Below are 6,634 nucleotides of genomic sequence, written 5' to 3' on the forward strand. Positions count from 1 at the left end.
GGAACAACCCAAGTCCATGAATCAGGATAGAGGCTTCTCTTGATTCACACGGCTGCAAGGGCTGGCGAACCCAAGATTGGCAGGTCAGAGAGCAGGGCTCCCACTTTCAGGCTGTGAAGATCAATGAATTCCAAGATCTGCAGATAAGCTGATAGCTCAAGTCCCAAGAGCTGAAGGTCAGATGAACAGGAGACAGCTGCAGGATCCAGAGTGGGCAAAAAGCCAGAACATCTGGTTATATTTGAATGCAGGCCACACCCCCAAGGAAACTCCCTTTCAACTGATTGGTTACTCACAGCAGAGTCCATCATGAGTGATCCCATATAAACAATGTGAATCACGACCCAGCCAAGTTGACACACGATATTAACCATCACAGTGCCCAAGGACTGGCTGCACTATTCTCCCCCACCACTACACGCTCTAGCGGAAATTGGGCATGCCCTCCATCCAGGCACCCAGAGGCAGCCGACAGCCCCCTGCCTTGCCACCCGCATCAACGCCTACTGCAACCAGAGACTCGTGCCTGCTCTGAACACTCCCACATAGCCTTGCTTGCCCAGGACTATAGGTGAGAGTCTCTGTACCACACACTCAGTGATCAATTACCTGAATACCTTTGCCCTAACCACCTGGCAAGTGGTGGAGCACACACATAACACCCAACCCAAGGACCAGGGAGATCACCCCCTGCATGATGGCCAGGTGACCAGCAGGACAGATACAGCAGCCTTGTAAGAACAGTGAACAGAGTCCCAGGCTCACACACCTAGTAGCCGCTCTGCCCACCTGGAGACAGGAGGTGAGAGCTTCAAGGTGACCAGATTAACAACCAGAGTAGCACACAAGCCCAGCCTACTTGGATTTATCAAAACAAAACAAAAATTCCGGATTCAGTAAACAAACATACAATAAGTAAATAAATATAATAACTTCCCGATGCCTCAGAGACAACATTCAATATCAAAGAAACAGGACAAGATGGTTCCAGCAAGCGACCTAAATAAAGAAGCAGACAACATTCTGGAGGAAGATAAAGCAATGGAACTACCTGATAAAGAATTCAAAAAACTAATATAAAGAGCTCTCTAAGAGATCAAGACGGAGATTAGGGAAAACACAGACAAAAGCAAGAAACACATAAATACAGCTACAGAAGGATTCAGGAAACAACACAGGAACAGAACAACAGAATAAATTGTTTTTAGGTGCCGTGGAGTCAGCTCCAACTCATAGCAACAGTATGTACAACAAAATGAAACACTGTCCGGTCCTGTACCATCCTCACAATCGTCATCATGCTTGATGCCATTGTTGCAGCCACCATTTCAATTCATCTCCTTGAGTGTCTTCCTCTTTTTCACTGCTTTAGCAAGCATGATCCCCTTCTCCTGATAACATGTCCAAAATATGTGAGACAAAGTCTTGTCAACCTTGCTTCTAAGGAACATTCTAACTGCATTTCTTTCAAGACAAATTTGTTCATTCTTCTGGAAGTCCATGGTACATTCAATATTCTTTGCCAACACCATTATTCAAAGACATCAATTCTTCTTCATCCTTCCTTATTAATTGACCAGCTTTTGCATGCATATGAGGCAACTGAAAATACCAGGGCTTGGATCAGGCACACCTTAGTCCTCAAAGTGATATCTTTGCTTTTCAACACTTTAAAAAGTTCTTTTACAGCAGATTTGCTCAAAGCAATATGTTGTTTGATTTCTTGACTGCTGCTTCCATAGGCATTGATTGAGAATCCAAGTAAAATGAAATCCTTGACAATGTCAAACTTTTCTTCATTTATCATGATGTTGATTACTGGCCCAGTTTTGAGGATTTTTGTTTTCTTTATGTTGAGATGTAATCCATACTGAAGGCTGTGGTCTTTGATCTTCATCAGTAAGTGCTTCAAGTCCTCTTCCTTTTCAGCAAGCAAGGTTATGTCACCTGCATATCACAGGTTGTTAATGAGTCTTCCTCCAATCCTGGTGCCACATTCCTCTTCATATAGTGCAGCTTCTCGTATTATTTACTCAGCATACAGATTGAATAAATATGGTGAAAGAATACAGCCTGATACACACCTTTCCTGACTTTAAACTACACAGTATCCCCTTGTTCTGTTTGAACAACTGCCTCTTGGTCTATGTACAGATTCCTCATGAGCGCAATTAAGTGTTCTGAAATTCCCTTTCTTTGCAACGTTATCCATAATTTGTAATGAACCACACAGTTGAATGCCTCTGCATAGTCAATAAAACACAGGTAAATATTTGCTGGTATCCTCTGTTTTCAGCCAAGACCCATCTGACATCAGCAATGATATCCCTCGTTCCACATTCTCTTCTGAATCCAGCTTGAACTTCTGGCAGTTCCCCATCGATGTACTGCTGCAACTGCTTTTGAATGATCTTTAGCATAATTTTACTTGTGTGTGATATTAATGATATTATTCAATAATTTCCACGTTCTGTTGGATCGCCTTTCTTTGGAATGGGCACATATATGGGTCTTTTCTGGTACTGGCCATTTTGAATTGGACAGTCTATGCTGGGAATGACAAATTGAAGAGGAACAGTGTCTCACGTACTTGGGACATGTACGTGAGACACTGTTCCTCTTCAATTTGTCATTCCTGAAGAAGGACATCATGCTTGACAAAGTAGAGGGTCAACAAAAAAGAGAAAGACCCTCACTGAGATGGATTAACACAGTGGCTTCAACAGTGGGCTCAAACATTGCAACAACTGTGAAGATGGCACAGGACTAGGCCATGTTTTGTTCCATTGTACATGGGTAGCTATAAGTTGGAACTGACTTGATGGCAGCCAACGACATAAAGCTATACTAATCAAGATAGTATAATATTTGCAAATGGATAGACACATAGACCAATGGACAGAAGTGACCAAAAATAGACTCATGTACATATAATCATGATTTTTGCAAAAGGTGCAAAGGGGTTGTCTTTTCAACAAATGATGCGGGAAAATTTGGACATTCACATGCAAAAAAAATTTTTTTTTTAATGAACTTTGATTGATACCTCATACCATAAACCAAAATGAATTTGAAAAGTATCGTGTACCTAAATTTAAAACCTAAAATTAAGGACACTTCTGGAAGAAAGGTAGGAGAAAATATCTGTGGCTTCGTGTTAGGCAAGAAAAAGAAAAAAATTGATAAATGAGGCTATATCAAAATTAAAAACTCTTCAAAACTGTTTTTTAAAAAATGAAAAGACAAGCTCTAGACATGGAGAAAATATTTTCAAAATATATACCTGTTAAATGACTAGTTTCTATACATACAAAAAACACACAACTCAATAATAAGAAAACAATCCAACTTAAAAAAGGCAAAAATAGGAAAAAGATACTTCACCCAAGAAGATATATGAAAGGTAGACAAACAGATGAAAAGATGTTAGGCATTTGAAAAATGCAAATTAAAACTACAAATTAGATAACACTGCTTACTAATCACAATAGCTAAAATTGAAAAGCATGGCCCGCTAAGTGTTGGCAAGAATGTGAAGGAAGAGGATCTCTCATACATTTTTGGTGGGAATGTAAAATGATACAATCACTTTGGAAAACAGTTTAGCATATGGTCCAGCCATTTCACTCCAAGGAATTTATCCAAGGGAAATGAAAGCACATACCCTTACAAAGACTTATATACAAATGTTAATAGCCATTTTTCTCGTGACAGACAAAAACAATAAACAACACAAATATCTATCAACAGGTGAATGAATAAACCAATTGTTTAATGGAAATATATACTCAGCAATAAGAATATTCCACAGGCAAAAAATTGAATGACACAGAAAGCATTAAAAGAAGATGGAAAGACAGCTTGAAAGATTAGATATGAGCCATGGGGGTAGTGGGTTTATGATGATGAGGGAGAACAACTAAGAAAAGGAGGGTGAGAATGGTTGCACCATTCAAAGAATGTAGTCAATATCACTAAATTGTATATGTAGAAACTGTTGAATTGGTGTGTGTTTTGCTGTATATATTCTCAACAATATCAACAAAATAAAAAAAGATGAAGAAGGTGGAAAGAATACACAGAATCACTGTGCCAAAAAGAATTGGTTGACACTGAACCATTTCAGGAGGTAACATATAATCAAGAGTCACCGGTTCTGAAGGAAGAAGTACAACATGCGCTGAATGCACTGGCAAAAAACAAGGCTCCAGGAATGGATGGAATACCAGTTGATATGCTTCAGCAAACAGATGCAACGCTGTAAGTGCTTATTCTTCTATGTCAAGAAATTTGGAAGACAGCCACCTGGCCAACCGACTGGAAGAGATCCATATTTATGCCTATTCCAAAGAAAGGTGATCTAACTGAATGCGAAAATTTTCGAACAATATCATTAACAATACTTGCTAGAAAAGTGTTGTTGAAGATAGTTCAAAAATAGCTGCAGCTGTACATCAACAGGGATCTTCCAGAAGTTCAAGTCAGATTCAGAAGGGAACGTGGAGGAAGGAATATCATTGCTGATGTCAGATGGATGTTGGCCAAAAGCAGGGAATACCAGAAAGATGTTTACCTGTGTTTTATCAACTACACAAAGGCATTTGACTATGTGGATCGTAACAAATTATGGGTAACATTACAAAGGATGTTCCAGAACACTTAAACGTGCTCACGTGGAATCTGCAGACGAATCAAGAAGCAGTCGTTCAACAGAATTCAACAACACATTAAGCAAATCATACATCATGATCAGATGGGATTCGAACCAGGAATGCAAGGGTAGTTCAACACTTAAAAATCAATCCAGGTAATGCACCAAACAAACAAAATAAAGGAAAAGCATCACATGATATTCTCAACTGATAAAGAAAAAGCATTTGATAGACTCTAACACTTTTTCCTGATTTAAAAAAAAACTTTCACAAAATAGGAATAGAAGGGAAATTCCTCAACATAATTAAGGGCATATATGCAAAACCAAGAGCCAAAATTATTCTCAGTGGAGAAAGACTGAAAGCCTTTCCCTTAAAAACAGAAATGAGACAAGGATGCCTATTATCAATGCTCTTATTCAATATTGTACTGGAATACTAGCCAGGGCAATAAGGCAAGAAAGGTAAATAAAGGGTATCCAAACTGGAAAGGAAGAAGTAAAACTATATCTGCAGATGATATGAACGTATACATAGAAAATCCCAGAGATTCCACAAGAAAACTAGTGAATCTAATAAAAAGGATTCCACAAAGTGGCAGGGTACAAGATCAACACACAAAAATCAGTTAGGATTCTTTACACTAGCGAGAAGAAATCCAAAAAGAAAATCAAGGAAACAATACCATTTACAATAGCTCCCAAAAGGATAAAATAGCTAGGGATTAACCTAACCAGGGATGTGAAAGACCTATACAATGAAAACTACAAAACACTACTGCAAGAAACTAAAAGAGGCCTACATAAATGGAAGAACATCACATGCCCATGAATTGAAAGACATAACATTGTGAAAATATCAATACTACCCAAAGCAATATATAGATAAAATGCAATCCCAATATAAATTCCAACAACATTCTTTACTGAAATGGAAAAACAAATCACCAATTTTATATGGGAAGGAAAGAGGCCCTGAATACCCAAAGAAATATTGAACAAAGTAGGAGGCCTCACACTTCCTAATCTCAAAACATACTATACAGCCACAGTAGTCAAATTAGCGTGGTACTGGTTCAAGGACAGACACACAGACCAATGGGATAGAATCGAGAACCCAAAAGTAAATCCATCCATTTGGGCAGCTCTTTTCAACAAGGGGTCAAAGTCCATTCAATGGGGAAGAAACAGTCTCTAACAAATGGTGTTGGCAAAACTGGATATCCATTTGTAAAAAAAAAGAAACAGGATCCATACCTCACACTATACACAAAAATTAACTCAAAATGGATCAAAGACGTAAATGTTAAAGCCAAAACTATAAAGTTCCTGGAAGATAACGTAGGGACAAAACTATGGGACCAAATTTTTTCAGAAATGTATTATCAAACACAACTACAAATGCATGAACAACAGAAGACAACTTTGATAACTAGGGCCTCCTAAAATTTAAAAACTTATGCTCATCATCAACATGATGAGCCCTAGACAGAAGCACCACACCGTCCCTCCACAGCAAAGACCCAAAAAACTAAATAAAACAGAGAGAAGCATCATTCCTGGAACCCGAAGTATCAAAGAGATAAAGAACACAGCCAAATACTGAATGGAGTAAGAAACTGACAGAGGACAGACAGTGTAGAGAGGTTAAGTACTGAGGTTTCTTATCAGCTAATGCAGCACGGATTCACCATCTTGGACTTCTGTCAGAGATCAGATGACAGGGAGCATGGGAAAGCAGCTTCACGGAGCTCCCAGCAGGAGACAGAGCACTCAGTAACCAGCATTACATGCTTTCCCACCCCCCATCCTCTCCCCGCTGCTCTACCTCCATGCTCCCTGGCTAGCTGTGGTGACTCAGCAGGCTGGGAAGTACAGCATCCATGCTGCTTGGATTCGCTCCACCCACATCAGAGATCAGTGGACAGGGAGTATGGAAAAGCAACTTCAAGAAGTTCTCAGCAGGAAACAGGGCACCCGGTA

Source organism: Elephas maximus, chromosome 19 (genome assembly GCF_024166365.1).
Source record: "Elephas maximus indicus isolate mEleMax1 chromosome 19, mEleMax1 primary haplotype, whole genome shotgun sequence".
Lineage (NCBI taxonomy): Eukaryota > Metazoa > Chordata > Mammalia > Proboscidea > Elephantidae > Elephas > Elephas maximus.